General features: G+C 39.0%; 1 protein-coding gene across 1 annotated transcript in view; it reads left to right on the top strand.

The window, feature by feature from the left end:
- thrb (thyroid hormone receptor beta) overlaps window positions 1-19,408 on the top strand; it is a 187,396-nt gene that overhangs the window by 1,124 nt on the left and 166,864 nt on the right. The window lies entirely within an intron of this gene.

Genomic DNA, 19,408 nt, shown 5'->3' with positions numbered 1-19,408 from the left:
ATAGGCTCCTCGTCTGGTGGAGTATTATCCACCCATGTGGCATGAAATATGTGTCATGTATTTCATCCCACTTTTTTGGTGTAACCTTTGCTTTCGCTTTGGCAACATGAACTTCACTGAAGCACCCGATCAACATCTGGCATGCAAAATAAGCAATCCTTTCACAGTGCATTAGTGACCTTAAAGGTTGGACTTCTAATCATTTCACTTCAGTCATCGCCAACAGCGCAAACAGACGCCTGAGAGTTGTTTGCTGATGCTTCATTTGGCGGAATATGAGGCATCACCCCGGGGGAAAGATTTGTTTGCGAGTGTAAAGTTAGCCCGGCCTATTTACACATAATTATAAACTGTCCTTTTTGTTTTGCCGTATTTTGAAGTGGGCTTATGATAGATAACATATTACAGCACAAGATGATGCCTTCAAAGGCTGTCAGAAAAAAGAAACGTGAGTGATAATATTTCGGCATGGATGATCCAGCCAGGTGACTGTGGGAGGTTTTGTATTCCTGATTGAGGAGGTGTGATGATATTACAATTATGACAGCATTTTTAGTAATGCATAATATTTAAATAACAGCATGTTTACTTCTTAGAGACATTAAAGGGGGAATTGTCATACATATTTGTGCATGTTTGTCAAACACAGCAACAGACAGATAATACAGTGATAATGAACATGTCATTTCAGTGCAAGTATTGAGAGTATTATCAGCCAGTTGACTGTCTCATCAGTGGTGTTTTTATTAAAAGATTAGCTTAATATTCACCCAGATTTGTTTTAATATTGGATTACAGCATGTTAATCTGTTAATAAAAGAGCATTACTGGCTTCTAAATTATACTTTTAACACAGTCATGATGCAGTTTTTGTGTTGAAACTACAAACACTGAAATGAATGACAATTCAAATTCACTTCATGCAAAAAAAGGAGTTTCCAAGGAGCAACTGAAGGCAGCATCAGTCCTCAGCTGAGGGTATTTAAGGTCGCTCACTCTGCCTGTTTGCTGCTGTTTTGTGGGAACTCGCAGAGCAGACTAAATTTTTGCAACAGCGCTGCATGCTGTGTATATGTATAACTGCAAGACGCATACAGCAGGATTTTCAAAGTGTTTCCAAAAATGATGTGTACATTCAGGGAAGGCAGAGTTTGCAGCTCCAATCTAATAGCTGGAAAGCTTTGGCCATGAATGTTCAATACAATTACCCCTTTAATGCGTTTGTTGGAACTTGTTGGGCTGCTTTCAAATCTAGATGGAGGCCCCACCCCTGCAATATGTCTGTCAGTTTTACAAGTCTCGACTCCCAGAGAGGACAGCTGTAACATCTGAACCTAGAAAACAAACCAGAGACCATCATTTCAGCAGATTCAGTCAGATATTGTATGTACAAAACACACATTTCAGCCCGGCCTGTCTGACATGTCTTTGTATATGACATGTAACACTATAATTGGTTTGTGCAAGGTGGTAATTTGATTAAAGAGCAGTCAATTATTAAAAGAGAGCAAGATTTCTGTAACATCTTTATCCTTTTTATGCATGCAGTCATTTGAGGCTTGAGAAGGTTTAGCAATACTTTCTTTTTGGCGTAATAATCCAGCAAGTATGCAACACATCATTTTAACATACCCACACATTGGCTGTACAGGTGTGAACATGTGGTCCATAGTTAAGGACTGTTAACATGAACAGTCCATACTCATTATTAACACAGGTACTTACAAACGTGTTGGCGTGTCCTCAGAGGACTTCTCCCTCACTTTGGTGTGGTTTAATCTTTGCTCCAGTTTAAACAGTTGTTTTGTATTACTTAACCTTGACCCTCTTTTTAGAAACTTTTGGGTGACAATGACTATGGATGAAATGAATACAGACTACGGACAGCATCCCTGCTGTCATAGGCTGGAAACAGCCATTACATTGTTTCTTTAAAGCCCTTGGACACCATTTACAAAAACACAATCTTAACCATGCAGAACAATAGATCTGATGGTCTACTGCTGCCCTGAATGGTTAGTTTGTCTTGGTTTTAATGGTTAGTTTGGAATAATAAGCGGCAGCCTCTGGTGTTGAAAAAAGAAGCCAATGTGGAAGTGAAAAAAAATGCAGTTCTTTAAGCGTCCACTAGAGGTCATATTCAAAGCAAAGAAATCCTGGTTGGAGCCCATGCATATAATAATAATAATAATAATAATAATAATAATAATAATAATAATAATAATAATAAAAACAATAACAATAATAACAATAATTGATAGATTTTGTATAGTGCTTTTCTTGATACTCAAAGTCGCTTTAAAGAAAAATAATTCTGATATTGAAGCGCCCATTCTTTACAGCAGAATTAAACATGTTTACAAAAAGATGTTTTTTAACTACATAGCTCACTTCTTTAATAGTAACAAATGTAAAGAGGGCTTGATGTTAAATGACTCATTCATTTGTATTATATGTAGGCTATGAGTTATGCTTAATTAAACATAGTTAGGGGTGTGGTTGCTTCGACTGACAGGTGGGTGCATTAAAGCCGTGTGTTTTTGGCTCAGCTATCATACCATGACCTCAAATTGATGTGTTTATGTGTTTCTAGATTAGCTCAAAGGAAGTCATAATCTTAACCAATGGCCGATAACGTTAAGATCACTAATAATTTTGTATTCAAAATATAAAGTTTATGCAGCACTGAGGGTAATCAAGACTAAGATGTAGACACTTGATACTTTTTTAGTGCTAAGTATAGACTGTATAATAAATGGACGTAGTATCCGTGACGTCACCCTTCTGTTCCTGAAGTGCTGTTTTGAAGCCAATCGTCAGCGGGAGCCATATTGGAAATGCTGAACTCAACCTAACTGCTGTCAAGTTAGTATGAGGTAAAGAGGCGGGCCTTAAGCCTCCTCGTTAACAGCTACAGTGTTCCTGCCAGTCAGTTAAGTCAGCCATGTCCTTATCTACAGAAAACTTCTAAGATTGAACTTTTAAGTTTTTAACACTTCTGCATTGGCTTCATATTTTAAGACTGGAGGTTGCCACTTGGTGCTAATGCTAGCTGAGGCCACGACCCCTTTGTAGTCCATCTTTGTTGTGATGAAGACTTTTCAGATGACTTTATCCAGTCCCTCCAGGAAGTTGCGATTTCACGATCGCAACTATCAAGGTAAATTCAACCAATCAGCAAGATTTTTGCGCGGCTTTGCAATTTTTTACAATCACCGCAACTTTCCCGCAAATTTGACCAATTACCTCAATCTCAGCCCCTGTACTGTACATCATCAGTTTTGTCATCAATTTCACTTCCTTGGAACATAAATGTAAGTCCTCACTTGATCTGCACTTTTCAACAACAAACCACGCACGGAGAACGGGTGAAAAGAGAGGACAGCAGGCAGGACAAGTGACGATGACAACGTTTTTATTTATGGATACTAGAGTTATTATTTGAAGGGCACAGTGTTCACTTGGTCACCTACCTGCAGCAGGTGTGCTTTATGAACCAGCTCCGGCCAGCTTAATCCAGTTTGGTGATACATCAGACACATTTAGTAAGTTTTGATCAACTCCTTGTTGAAAGATGCAGATACATTTCAGAGTGCCGTGTACTGACTGACTGTCAAGTGCCTCTGTCACTGCGAGGTGCATTCAGGGACTGTTGTAAATGTGCAATACAGCCCTTTCATGGCATCTGTGAATCAAGAGAATCAAAATACAGTCACAGTGGTCACATCAAGAATGTTTTCTAAAAACAACTGTAATTTAGTATATTTACTTCCCCCTGAGATGTTATTTGGGGGAAACCTTCACCGCAATTTTTTCAAAAAGCTATTGCAAAATCAGGCTTTTTGGGCCGTAACAATCACAAAAAAAAAAATCACAGAAATCCTGGAGGGACTGTTTAAAGATTTTTCGTGTTAAACTTAAGGACTGAATACTTCGGGTCTCATACAGCCACTGTGTCATATTGTGTTGGCTTATTAATGAGAAAATGAAAGTAACTTTTATTGGTTGTTTTTATCAGATAAAATAATATTATTGGGATAATAAATATTTATAAAATATCTCCTTTATTGGCCGATGATTAAGTCCAACATGGTGTTACCATCATTGGTGTTCATAACGTCTCTTCTGAAACCAGCGGGTGACGCCACTGAGATTACTTCCATGTTATACAGTCTATGTAACATATAACAAAAAACTATCTAATCAAGCTATCAGTGGACGAGCATTTTCCTTGAGCCTGTTTGCAGGTGGAGTCTCTTGGCTTTGAGGATGTATCAGCTGTTTCTGGGTTCAGGAAGAGCGTTTTCTCCTTTCTTCATAGAAATCCTTTATGTAACACTGTCAGAAAACAATCTTCAATTGCTTCAGACAAAAGCATGCCGTGTTAGTAGAGATATATTTATTTGTCCCAATTGTACCAAGAAATAATGGTGCAGCCTTTACAGCTTGTGTCAAGGCTGCAGACTGAGGCTCTCTCCCTGAGGTGAAAGTGGGCCCCAGGTTTAAAAATACCAGAAGTAGGGCAGAGCAACTGAACTGGTTTGTTTACTCATTTTCCTAGAAATAATCTAATCTAATACTTTGGGAACAAATCTTAGTCAGCAGCTTATATAATTGTAATGACCTCAAATCACTTCCAGCTAACTATGCACATCTTCAACCTGAGCAGGATCCATGAAGAAGAAGACCTGCAGTGCCGAGTGTTAAGGGTCTTAAATCAAGATCTATGACAGTAAAACAACTAAAGCAGTTTCAGACGTTCTGTCTGGGTTGCATACTTCACATCAGCACTGTATTTGTGCCACAACTTAAAAATGAGGAGACTGTCTAAACCTGTTCTGTCTGGTGTTGTACATTTCAAAGTGCTGAGCAGCAGAGGAGTGCAGTGTGCAGTCCTTCTTTCTGATGGCATACCCATCTGTTCTTTTACCTCCAGCATTGTTTCAGAGATGGAGATTTAAGTCATTCATTAGTCATTCATTTTACACCGAACCTGAAGTGGAAGTGTTCATTCATATTTTAACATATTACATAAAACCAGGCTACAGATTACAAAAGCAATTTGTCCGTCAAAGCTTTGAAAAAGTTGGATATTACCATATCCCGTTTATTGCAGGAGCCTCCATTTTATGAGGCCTGCTGTTTAATACTTAGAATTTGCCAATTATTTGTGTGTCATGGACGGCTCCAGCTTTCTAAAGACAGGGGAGCACTCGCTCTGGTTTTTTTTAAATGTAGGTAACTCAAAAACACATTCATTCAGTGCTTCTTTTTCTGTTGAAACACTTATTTAGTTGAAAAGAGGGACTTGAGGGTGATTAACACATGACATAACATCTCTGGATTTGGCACAGGCCTCATGACTCCTGATACTGTTGATGTTTTATAAGCCCAAGAGTTAACCAAGAAAACAACGGGTAGATTTATCAGTAATGACAATGATCCCAGTTGAAGCCTGAACCTTTCTGAGAAGAACACGGCTGATACCTGTTTATTACCGGCAGATACCCGGTCCTGAAAGACTTAGAGTGGGATCAGAGGCAAACCAAAGACAAACATATTGATGTTTTCAGGCTCAGTGTTTATCATATTCATTTGGCTTTTATTTTCCAGTTTGTTTGAAACATAAATTTGGTCAAAATACATTACTTAGGGTTGACCTTAAACTTTTACAGTCGGTATACAATGAAATTTGAAAGGCCAAAGCTGTTTGAATAGATCTTTCCCATTATAAGAGCCCATTATGACTTCTGGTAGGCCAGGCTATAAAAGGCTTTATTATCCCACAGCACAAACATATTTCACTCAACTTTCACATGAAAAAAATTGTTAAGTATTTGGCTTGATTTTATTTTGAGGTTGTTTCTGGATAATTTTAAAGACCTCTAAAAATTCAACAGATGTGTCTGCAGGCTGCAATGCCTGTGCCCCCTAGCAACCCGTCATTGTTACAAGTCCTCCACCAGTCTACGAGATTTTGTCCTTTTTATGAAACAAATTTTTATTCCACCCACGACAAGTTTCACCGTCTGGGTTTATGGCATCAATCAGAACGGCCTCAACTGTTTTTATTTCTGTAAAATTATAATTATTAGTTGATTATCGTTTAATTTGACAATTTTAAAATGTAATAAATCTTAGCAAATAAGTCAGTCATAGAAAAGTTTCAAATGGTCTTAAAACTAGGGTTGGTAGTCTCGGAAAACCAGCATGAATTTGAATGTAGCTTTTCCTCATGACTCCGTCTAACCCCTCCCCTCCTCCCTCGGAGCTCCTCCAAAACGACGCCCCCCCGCTCACATGCACGAGCGCCGCTGATTCTCGACCATATGATGGTGACTGATTCAAAACCGGTCCTCATCAAAACATTATCATAGTGAAAGTTGAAAACACAAACAAACATGGCTGCTGTTAGTACTCACAACTATCATGCTAGCATTATCCAGTTATACCGGTGACACGATATCAGGAGAAAAGTTATAACACATGTAATACTGTAACAACTCTACTGTTTGTTAAACGTGTTCAGTGTAGATGTTCTTAATTCCTACAGTGTTGACGGTCAGTGAAGGCATCAAGAGAGGTGTAGAGTGTGCCAGTGGGAGAGAGGAGAGGAGAAGTTTTTCATTCATTCAAACATTGATTGTTGCTTTGTTGGTTGGCGTGATCACGGCCGACAGTGACCGGTTATTAAAGCTCAACGTGTTCACGAATCGGCTCGTCATCACTACAGCGTCCGGACGGACGCTACAGTACATATATATTTTCTGTAGGACTTACTGAACGTCATTAATTATTCTGCTTGTTGGTGAGAGCTTTTTAGACTCTGATCCGGACTACAGTCCTGAGCAAAGCACCTCATCGGGTCAGAGGGGACAGGCCCGAGGACGAGCGAGAGGGGCAGTAAATAGAGTCAGGGGAAGTAGAGGCAGGAGACGGGGACTCGGAGGAGTGCACGCCGGGGAAATGTACTCGCAGGAGGCGGGCAGAACGGCTGGACGGGATTTGATTGGTTTAAAATTTGGGGAGCCAAAAAACGGTGATTGGTTGGTGTTTTCCCAGGTTTACTCCAGCTGTAGATAGCAGTTTTTTTTTCACTCTTTTTTAGGAACACATCATGTAATGATTGCCATCAGGACATAAAGATCATTTTAACCAGTATGACAAAAAGTGTATCTAAATCTGATTACCAACCCCAGCTTTAATACTACAGTAGTTGAATAGCTGAATTTTGTTTTGTTCATTAAAGGGTTAATACGTAAATAAAATAATCTAGCATTCATCAAAACAAGTCAGATCAACCCTGGTATTTAAATAAACACATGTAACTATCAATCGACCAGTCAATCTTTATTTATAAAGTGCCAAATCCCGACAAATGTTATCCTCAGACTCTTTCCAAACAGAGCAGGTCTAGACCGTACTCTATGTTCTATTATTAACAAAGACCCAACATCAAGACAGGATAAGATCCAGTCCCATCTTACAGACAGGACTCAGTCTGATCTCATCTTAATCCACCATGAGCAGAGCACTTTGCAACATTTAGCAAGTTACAGTGGCAAGGACAAATTTCCTTTAACAGGCAGAAACCTCCAGCAGGACCAGACTCATGTTAGACACACATCTGCTGAAACCGAGTGGGAGTTGGAAAGAGGGAAAGAGGAGATTAAGAGAGAGATGATATTATCTGAGTGACTTATTAGCTTAGATTTATTAAATTATAAAGTTGTCTGAGGAAAATTCTCTTCCTCTGAAGACAACTCAACAGCCAGAAACTTCCTGTTTTGATATCTTGTGTGGTTCAGTGTAATTTAGACAGCTACATGTTTGCCTGCAGACTGGCCTCTATCTAGCCCACTGTAGGCTCCTTGGTGTATGGCATATCTGTACCGCCTTCCTAGTATATAATGTTACTTATCACTATCATGATAGGACAGGGATAAGTAACATTTTAGCAAGAGGCAAAAGAACATTTAAAGAATCATTGGAATGGAGGCAATGGGCCTAAAATCAGCTTAATTATCTTGTCGTGTGAACCCTGCTTTAAACTACTTCCAGCGTAAATCCAAAGTGACTTTACATGGTTCATTTAAAAACATTATCTAAAGAGGTTTTTCAGAATGATGTTATTATGTACGTGTCTAGTATGCAGAAATGTCACTTTGAGGACAACTGCAGAGAAGGCCCTTACAGAGTACCTCCAATTAAACCATTTCAAAGACGTCTCATTAGGTAATACGCAACTCCTGTTATTATAATCAGTACAAGTATACACAGTGATTTATGAGGATTTAATTACTTCTGGTACATAAAATTTAAACGTTGCCCTCATTTCAGATTTCAGCTGCCACCTGCCTCTTTCTCTAAATCTTGATAGTCATCTTTCTAACTGTCTGACTGAGGCAGGGTCTGTTTGATGTATACTGTACCCACAGTTTAGCTAAACCACGAGGGACTGCATTTCATGTATAAGATCCATAATGCATTGTGTTGGGTATTTTTTTTACATCAACAAGAATCAAGCATGTCCCATCTGTTTTAAATAATAAATGTGCAATTGTGTGCAGATGCACTCCTTCCCTGCTGTAAAAAGTACATACATAGAAACGGAACAAGACTAGTTGCACGAGCAGATGATTCATGACAAATGTTGCCTGAGGGGATGTCACCTGATCGCCTTTGCTTATTCAGATAAGCCATTTTACTTTCCCTTTTTGCTGGTGTTTGCAGCTTTGCGGCACACAATTAAACTGTAGGATTAAAAGTGTTCAACCTATCAATCCAGATGTCATGGTGTGAAAAAGAAGTATCACTCAGTCATGATATGAGCACAGTCAAAGCCAGGACTCCATTGCTGCTCCACCTGGTGCTATATTTAGCTTATGAGGCTGCTGGCTGTGTGTATTGGCAAGTTTACATTTGCATGAAAATACAGGCAGACATGCTTGTAGTTGCACACAGATTACCTGTTGTTCCCCTGGAGTCTTGTTACATGCCAAAGTAACTTCACTACCAATCAACTTGGATCAATAAATCCATCCCAGGAGCTCTGATATGACAGAAACACAGTCACATGTACCAATTATAGTTCGTATGGTGAAATGATGAGGTCCAATCAGTGTTTGCTATGTGGTTTGTTAAAGAGGTTAGTCAGATGGGGCGCCGGTGGACTAGCAAGCACGCACCACATACAGAGGCCATAGTCCTCAATGCAGTGGTCGCTGGCTCGAATCCCGGCCTCCCCCGCTCTCTACCCTCCACATTTTCTGTCTCTCTTCAGCTGTCCTATCAATAAAGGCAACAGAAAAAAAGGGAGAGGTTAGTCGGGTGTTAAAGGACCAAATAGCACAGATGTACAGCTAAACTTGGTAGTAGAGTTTGTCTGCCGATATAAAACAAATCACAATGTTTTTTTTTTTATAATATCTTCAATGTATCATGTCCAGTGATGCAACAATACAATCAATTCACTGTATGATATGATTCATGATGCTTTCTAATTGATTCATTGGAAATTTAAATTCTGACTAACCTAAAAGTAAGAAAACACTCAAAAAAATGGAGTAAAATGTATTAAACACTGCTAAAGAAAAGGTCACAGAGTCACCACCAGCCTTCAGTCCTCATTACAGGTTAATGTCTACATGCCTGTGCTGCTCCAGTCGAGTAGTTAAATTCCAGTTTAACTAGACACAGCCTGCATCCAACTTTATCTCCATTTCACAGATCAAAACACAAACAAACTTCTAAAAGCTGCCATCTGTCATCTGTGCTTGTTTACATCAGGGTAGCATAGCATTGCAGCATTATGGCAGTCACCACTAAAAAGAGCTACAGCCCCAGCTAGTGGCGGGAAGCTGCGTTACAGCTTAGACACATCATATGATAGGCATTGGGGCCGTCAATAGTACAATTATTAATGAACTGTTTAACTGACTAGTAATTCATGTAAAACCAGCAAGAGGAATGGCATTCGTATGTAGCCTAAATTTAGATGAGGCTTTGGAAAAAGATTGCCTCATTAAACTGTTATAGGTGTTGCTTTACTTTGTCTTTATTTTGCCTTACACCTACGGTACTTTACTGCTTGTTTGAATACCAATCATGCTTTATTTTATAAGAATGCACTGGGTCCTTCTGTGAGACTGAACAATGAGGCGAGTAAATATTATGTATATGAATGTTTCTTGCACTGGTGTGCTTCTTAAAAGATACCAGTTTTGTCTTGGTATGTTGTTTCTTTCTCCTCTATGTGTTACACTAGCTGGATACTCCGTCCTGTCACCTGCACTTTGATTGAAAGTTGAAAAGGCTACAAAATGTGTTCTGAAAAAAAGGAAACAATAAAAGCTATGGGAACCATAAATCAGGGTAACCAAGGAGCTGAAAAATGAAATGAGCTTGTAAAAGATGAAAAAAGCAGTAAAGCGAGAGTTCAGTGATGACTCCTTGGATAACGGTTTATCACTTTCTGTCAGCAGAAGGTTTCATATGTAAAGGTTTCCTCCTTTCTGCTAACGTAGCATCATTCCTGCATGCACACATTCAGTGCATTTATATGAATTAACTCTGAACACTCCCGTCACACATTGACGTTTATAATAAAGACTCGTGTTTGTATGTTTACAACAATATGAAATCCGTGGTTGTGTTGTTGCAGTCTTAAATTCCCCCTTAAAGAACCTACTCCTCTAACAGCAGCACTTACAGTGAAGTATAATGCAGTTTTAATATTCACTATTAGCCACTAGTTGTTTTTCCTCAGCAGCAGTAGACCTGAGAGAATGAATCTCCTTCAGCCGCCTTGCACGTAAACGTTTTGAATTGCAGTGTTCAACTTTTCATGCATGGTGCACGTGTTGACCTATTGTTAGTGAAATCAAACCAGATTGGCTGTGAGGGTTTCAGTGACAGGGCACAGGTAACGAGATCCAAAAGCTCACGCCAGGACACAGCAGGTTGAGTTTGAAGGCAGTTCACTCGGTCAGTGAGGCAGGATTACACTTGGAAACTGGGTCCACTGAATCAGCCAAACAGCTCTCAGATAAACACACTGGCACACAGGTGGGCCAACAGGTAAACGGCGTAGCAGGACTCCAACTTCTAGAGAAACTTACAGGGGAACTCCAGAGCGTCCTATACGCAAGACTCTCAAGATCCAGTCTTTAAGGATTTTTTTAACTCAACTTGGGATCCATCTCACAAAACATTTTGGTCTAAACAAGTTTTGGAATTGCTCCAGTTCATTGTGCTTCATTGCTTCAGCCTGCAGCTGCAGAACACATTCAGCACACTCTATTGTCTCTAATTGAAGTGCGTCTACTAAATGTGCTTGTGTTTCCCTCTGACAGGCTCTGATTATCATTCTAGGTTTCTGACAACATAAAGATATGATCCTCACTGTGAAAGAGCTCTTTTGAAGTGTCAGATCCTGTTTTTTTCAACCACAAACAGACATTACATTTTCCTTTTGAAACCCACAAGATTCCATTGAGAAAAACAGCAATTTTACTTTGCAGAACAGAGAGGGTACTTGTCTACAGCTGCCATGCTCTGTTTGTGTTATTGTCTGACTCAAGTGTTTAAATCGTTAGCTCATAGCCATCACAACAGGAGCATATGACAAAGAAGCCAACCAATCAGGGGCACTGACGATTAGCGACTCCTGTGTTCTTGGCTGTAAAACGTATGCTTTGTTAATGGAGTCTGGTGGCGTTTTATCAGACTTTATCAGACTTTATTTGTAAAGCACTTTTCATACAATGACATTGTAACACAAAGTGCTGTATGTAAAAAAAAACTTAAAATAGAATAAATTAAATATACTTTAGAAAATAAAAAGACCCCCATCCTAATCCCAACCCACCCACAATACAATATATGCAAAAATAATAATAATAATGGTAAAAATAAAATAAATAGAATAGAATAGAAAAGAATAGAATAGAATGTATTTTATTCATCCCCGAAGCGGGAAATTCTGGTGTCTGGCGGATAAAATTATAAAAATCACACAAAACAAGTAATTCAGGTGTCTGTCAGCTCATCTCCCAATAATTAAATGGAAAATAAAAAAGAAGTTTCTGAACAACCTGAGGAAACACTGGAGGTAAAATAAGATGCTGAAACTCAACTCAGGAAATTAAGCTCACCAAAATAAAATAAATTACCAAGATAATAAAACACTACAAGATTAAACCAGTAAAAGAAACTAAGGTGATATACTTAAAAAAAGGGACTACAATTTGAACTAGATAATAAATAAATAAATGATTAAGAATACAACTCAGTTAAAAGAGGGACTAAAAAGGTGGATCTTGAGTTTGCTTTTAAAAATATTGATACTCTGTGCAGCCCTCAGATCTTCAAGTAGGTTGTTCCACAGGCATGGGTCATAATGATAGAAAGCTGCCTCACCGTGAGTCTTTGTTCTAGCTTTTGGTACCATTAAAAGTCCACTACCTGAAGACCTGAGGGCTCTCACAGGCTCATATGATAAAAGCAAATGTGATAAATAAGAAAGATCATTATGAGATTTAAAAACCAATAAAATAATCCTCCAAAATAGATTGTTAAATAGGGTGTTCAGGAGAGTTATGTACCGTGTTTCTTGTTAAAACAACTTTATTCTTTGATGGGGATCAACAGAGGATCCACTGAGGATCTGGTTCATCATTTTTCAAAACCCCAAAATGAATAATATTTTACTATTTCAATTCTGTAAGTCTTGTGGTCCTACAACGTAACATTATATTTCAAGTTACATCATTTAAAGTGAAACTTGGAGGTTAAGTTTTTTACGTTATTACATGACTTTGTCTGAAAATAGCTGCTGAGAAAGTTAGTAATTGTTTTTCTATGTCTGAGAAGACATAAGAGTGCAGATTCAGAGGAAACGTCACTTTTAGTTGCACTTCTCAAAACTCACTTCTTTTTCCCAATATCTCGTCACATTACGTAACATCAGGGACTCAAGCTCTCCCGCTCTGCCTGCGCCCAACCAGCATGAGTAGGAGGCAGAAACAAGGGCTGACTTTTCTGACACAAACACCTGCAAAACAAAGTGTTAGGACACTGTCATCACCCTCTCTGACTTTGATTAGTCTGAAGTCTTCGGGGTTATCTAATTAAGGTTTGGAGATTACAAATATTACAAATATTTTAATGGAACACTTAAGAGCTAAAAGCTGAGGAAATTCAGTTCAGAAGATGTGGACCTATTATCACCACAAGTCTTTTTAAAGTTCTGTTGCATTATGGGTGGGGAGTGATTTAAAAAACAATCTAAATGACATCCTCTTATAAGCTCAGCTCCTTATACTCACACGACAGCCATGTAGACGTGCATTAACTGGTTCCTTCTGCACATTCTCTTGGAATTCAATACAAATGAAATTCAGTGTGGACTTTGACTTCTGAGCCTTCATAGACCATTAAGTCTTTCAGTAGTAGAGTCGTGGTATTTCCCTGTAGTAACACAGATTAGCTCCTCCGTACACAGTGTACTATAATATTTGTTTTGGATTTGTCAAGCTTTCATGTGCAATTATTTCAAACCATTAAAATGTTATAAGCAAATATCAAATGAATAACAGACCCTAATTACATAATAAATGAGCATGTGTTTCAGTGCAGCATTGTGACCTGAATGAAGACTCTATAATCATCATAATCATAATATTAGCTTTGAAGAGCCTGCAACTGAGTTACAGAATGCCCAAGTACAGTCAATCCTGGAATATAAACTGGGGCCTTTATTCTCTCTTACTGCAGAAGGTGGAGATACAGAGTGCTTAGTCTGTGAATGTTTGTTCTTATTCTTTTCTCAAAGGCAACACTTCTCCACATTAAGAAATATGCAGAAGTGTGTGTACAAAATCTGCAGCACATTTCAACGAAGTGCATAACACACAATAACACCTCATAGCCCTGTTAACTTTTAACAGGAGTGTGCAGCTCTTGCACACATTAAACTTGTGCAAATTAAACAAAAAGACACAATCAAACTCACAGAGATAATGTGAGGGTTTAGATGCTCCACAAACTGCTCTGTGGAGGAAATAGCGTCTCTGTGTGCCAGTGCTGTTTGCTAACATTTAAATCAGCCATTACGCATTCACACCCTTCTCTATACAAATCAGCCTCATTGAAAATAACAGCTAATGCACTAACACTGGTGCTAAAAGCCCCGCGCAGTCAGAGTGAAATAGTTACTGTCTACTGAGAGCTGGTGCTAACAGCCCTGTGCTTCTTCAGGGAACAAAACATGAGCTCCATGTCTGGATGACCTAAAAATAAATGTATCTGTACATGGAGTCTGTTGATATTACTTTGACTATTGTTATAAGAATCAGAGTGTACATATTTTTTATCTGAATGAGCCACTTTTTTGTGAACTCTCGCTAGTAAGTAAGCTGGATATAACTGAAATTTGTTTCACATCTGTCATGATTCGACTCCATAAGTGTTAAGGATTCCTGCTCACCTTGTAACTCATTATGTTTGTGGATAGAACTTACCGCCGTCAGGATGAGAGCTCACAGCCGGGCTCTGTGCAGAACAGAGTTGAAATGCTAACAGCTCATCTCATTCCCAGTCAAGTGCAAAACTGGAGCTGCAGAACTTTGTGGGCATTTTTGCACTTTAACATCATAAGAGTAATATATTTGAATGTGAATTAGACCTGTGACGGACTAGATGGGGGGCAAATGATGTGCAATTCTTGGCACTATTAGCGGGCTGCAGTCCATTCTTATTATTATCATTCATTGTACTAAGGCTTTCTCTTAGAAACTAACTAAAGAAACGAGACAGAAGTGCCTCACCTGAGGTCACAGAAATGAAGTGAGACGTGACACAAGAGGAAGATTTAAATGTGGCCGTGTGGGATTTGGTCTTAAATTGAGCTTCCACAGCAGGAAATGTGTCAACTTTCTAATGAAGAATATAATGGAGCTCAGTCAACTTTTGTGATGCAGTTTCCCACTGGCATCAGTCTGATTAGCTGCACCTGCATGCTTAGCTCGTAGGTAGCTCGAACTCAAAGTGCTGCCAAATGTGCCTTTCAAAAGCATTGAGGGTTTTTTTTTTCCTTCATTGCAGCAGAAAGCAGGAAGACGATTTTGCAGCTTAAGTACGGTGTGATGAAAGGGAGAAAATAACACCTGATTAAAAGAATAGAGAAAAAAAAAAGGAAGGAAAAAGAAAGGGATAATCACATCGCAATTAAGGTGTTAAAGCTGGCATCCCCAATTAAAATCCTGTTATATAACAAACTCTGCTGAGTTGCGTTCTCATATTCCAAATCTTTACCTGTTAACATCGGAGCAGAAGAAAGGTACTCATTAGGCCTTTGAACCAATGTTACCAAAGAGAGAAACAAAGCATCCAGAGGTACAGTGATCCCATGTTTTCAGTTTGTATGGTATTTGGTGAAATAGATCCATGCTGTGAATTCTGAATTAAACATAAGCAGCTCCTGTTTCACTCTGTTCTCGTGGATGCACCAGAGAAAACGTTGATACTGACGAATCTTTGATTCTCAGGAATGCTCTGAATGTGGTTTGTAATTATTTCAAAGTGGAGTTATGAATGTTTGTTGGGGAACATTTCTTATCCTCCCCGCCTGTAATTAAGTCCTGTACAGATTACTCTAATTTTAGATTTTATTTGTAATTACTAAGCATTAAGGATCCCTAGCAGTGATTTATCTCCCTCCTCATTTGAAAATTGGCAAATCCACCAAACTTCATGTAAAATATTCCCATGAGAGCTTTTTTTGGTGATGTTTTTGCTGCTTTGATGCGGGTTCACTTGGAAATTTGTGATGTTAAGCACTTCTGTTTACCAATCAGGACTCAGCAACACATGATTTACAGTCTGTTGCTATTATGGGGTTGTTTTCTTACAATTGTGCGTTGCCACCCGCAGTCTAAGTTTAGATGAATCGACAGCCTTAATTAAACCACAAGTTTGAAGTAAGTAGTTTAGACGATCTTAATGAAGGACTTCACACGAAATGAATGACACATTTACAAATAAATGGTGTAACCAAGTCCTGCTGCTGAGGTTACCAGCTCTGTGGAAGTATCTAAATATCTGTTCCAAAGGGAAAAAGAAAAGAAAACTACTGTTATTTAAAATCTAAATATATGTCCATCAGGTGTGGCCATATAATGCAAACCTCATGATACTTGGTTCTGGGGTCTGTTAGGATGAATGCTGAAGAGGGAAAGAGATCCAAATTAACCATAGCCTCTTGTCTAAAAATAGATCCTCTCTGTCCACCTTTTGATATCCCCACACTGTGAACTAAACTTTATCTTTTATAGACTGATATGATATCGACCTTGGAGGGGGAAAAGTGTATGACAACCAATCTGACAGCCGAGAAAGAGACATTTGAACTTGAATGAAAACTTTTCTGCAAAAATATGAGTGTTATCTCGAGCAAATTACTTATTCAGCTTTGTCCTCCAGTTTTAGTGTAAACTACTGTCCTTAGACTTTGTAAACTTCAGAGTTCAAAGATCACTTCAGCCATACAAATTTTCTATACCTATTAGACATGTTTAAATACGGCACTAGTAATCGGAAGAATATAAATGTTTTATGCAAACACTTAAGTCGGAACAGGGCCGGTCCAATCCGGTCCTTTCAGAAAGAAATGTCTTTCAGCGGCGCTGGTGGCCTAGTGGTCCAAGACTCCAGGCCGCGACCATTTGCTGCATGTCTTCCCCCCGCTCTCTATTCCCCACATTTCCTGTCTCTCTTCCGCTGTCCTATCTTAAAGGCAAAAAAAGACAAAAACAGTTTGTCTGGTCAAGAGGAGTTGTCTATGTCATTAGTTGTTCGGATCAAATGCTTGATTGAGGCATTTATTTCTGATTGGTGTAAAAGTATTTATTTGTGACATGATGTGGCTTTACACCCGAAAACATAGGATATATTAATCTATGCTTTTGGAGTGATGCAACGGGAGTTTCTGCTTCAGTTATTTCCAGAATGCAGAGGAGAAATTACTTATTCTTGTGTTGTGTTGCGTTGCGTTGTGGGGCTTAGCGTGGTGTTACATGGTTTGCGTGGCATGGTTTGCGTGGCGTGGCGTGGTGTTGCGTTGCATCGCATGCTGTTGCATTGCGTGCTTTTGCATTGCGTGCTTTTGCATCGCAAAGCCAAGCAATGTAACGCAATGAAATGCAACACAATGCATCGTGTTGCCTGGCTTTGAATTGCATTGCACCGCATTGCATTGCATCACATTTCCTGGCCTGGCATTGTGGGGATTGGCGTGGCGTGGCGTGGCGTGGCGTGGCGTGGCGTGGCGTGGCGTTGCATGGCATTGTGTGGTGCGGCATGGCGTGGCGTGGTGTGGTGTCAATTTAAAATGTTGGGTTTTAGCTGAATGAATATAGATATTGCAGTTCTGAACAAAACTTGTCTGTAGCTAAACCAACTTTTTTATTGGAGACTTTAAAAGAGCTCATGGTTGTTTGATTTGTCCATTGTTTAAAAAAAAAAAGAGGAAAAGGCAGATGTGAAATGAAAAGCAGACATCCAGAGTGACAGACACAGAGGCATTACACAAGGGTGACATCTCTGGTGCACATACAGGGGGAGTGGAGGGGCAACCTGTTGATAATTGGGTTGAAGAAAAATTGCACACATTAACAGCAGTAGATTATCTTTGGGGAGCCCATGATGACAGATTATATCCTCCCCTCGGTAGATCAGTTGTAACTGACTGCGAACCGCCCCCTGGTTTCCAACAAATATCCCTGTTTCTTTACTGTACACTTCAAATGTAAAGTTGTAACTCTCTGGCTTAGACGACATTACCAGATTGTAACATTAGTCAAAGTTAGGTACAATTGGCAGCACATCCAACCTTTGAATGATCAGTATGATGTGTGGCAACACTAATCAGCACTGAGACAGGACACCGATATTAGCTGGAACACTCACTTCAAATCAGATTTCAGTGAAATATAGCATGTGCCTCGATCAGCATGTTTGGGTATGTGTGACAGCAGTAGCATCCATCAAGTACACGTTTAAAGGCAGGTGGCCACACGTGTGTGGACGTGAGGGGCTGCACTAACGTGATATCTGTCAGACTTTTACCAGAAACTGATAAGTTTTTATTTTGAATCAAGCAAATGAAAAAGTGACAGCATGACACGTTTCAGGCCACATGATGTGACTTTTGAGCACGTGCACATTATAGCTGCAATATTAAAATGACATAATGTTCAGCCATGTCCCTTTGTTCTATTTTGGTTGCTGTTTGACTTTAATGACTGAATAATAATAAAAAAAATATCTTTTTCAGCACCATCAGTTTATTACAAATGTCAGAATTTATTTTGTTCTATTGTGGTTGCTGTTTGACTTTAATGACTGAAGAATAATAATAAAAAAAAAGTATTTTTCAGCACCATCAGTTTATTATGAATGTCAAAATTTGTCCTGACCTGAAAATGTCACATCACAATGTAGGAATTATTATTATTGTTATATAATTAGTAATCTTTCCTGAGAGTTTATTTATGAGTTGAAGGAGCTTTGCTGCAAAGTTGTAGGTTTAACACAATGTAATCTTTCTTAACTGTAAATATTGGACTCTCAAAATAAAACTGGTATTTAACATGTATTGCTCTGACAAGCGCTGAGATTATAGACTGAAAAACCCTCAGTTGTAAATCACGTCTTGTTTGTTGGGAGCTTAGCCAAACTTTTAACCGCATACCGGACACAGAATAAACTCCCCGTGGAAACATTTAAAGGCATTCCTGTGTTCCTTATGAACAATGCAAAGCTGGACTGTTTATTGACTTTCTGTTAATTGGGAAAATGTGGGTGTTTTCTTTAACCACACTAGGAAAGCTTGTTAAGGCAGATCAACCAAAATGAACTACGCTGTGCTGAGAGGACCCTGTACTGTACCAGTTCTAAAATGTCTGAAAGATAAAAACAAACAAACCCATCTTCTAAAATAAGAAGTTAATGGGGTTATAGTGACCTTTGTGACCTTGTGAGTGGCAGATATGTCTCTATAGCAAGAGTTGAACTGTTGCCTTCACTTAGACACCAGAAGCTTCAGCATCTCAGGCCTTTAAAACTTCCTGGAAACTGGAGTGCAACATACATTAAACATGTCATAGAGCTATTCTGTTTCCTGTCACCATAATTAATCAGATTCTTTATGTAGTATCTTGACCTACATACAGTACTTGTCAACAAGTCAGCAGTATATCCCTGTTCTTCAGAGTGGGAAACTGTGATAGTGTCGAAGAGGCCAAAGTCTTGCCAAACTGTTGCGGGTGGTGTGATGTTTAGTTGGCTGCACACACTGTACTCTGCAGCTGTCAGAAACAACTGCTCTCATGGCTCACAGACAAGAGTT

This window comes from Notolabrus celidotus, chromosome 16 (assembly GCF_009762535.1).
Source record: "Notolabrus celidotus isolate fNotCel1 chromosome 16, fNotCel1.pri, whole genome shotgun sequence".
In the NCBI taxonomy this organism is placed as follows: Eukaryota; Metazoa; Chordata; class Actinopteri; order Labriformes; family Labridae; genus Notolabrus; species Notolabrus celidotus.
This window is presented reverse-complemented; position numbering and strand designations above follow the sequence as displayed.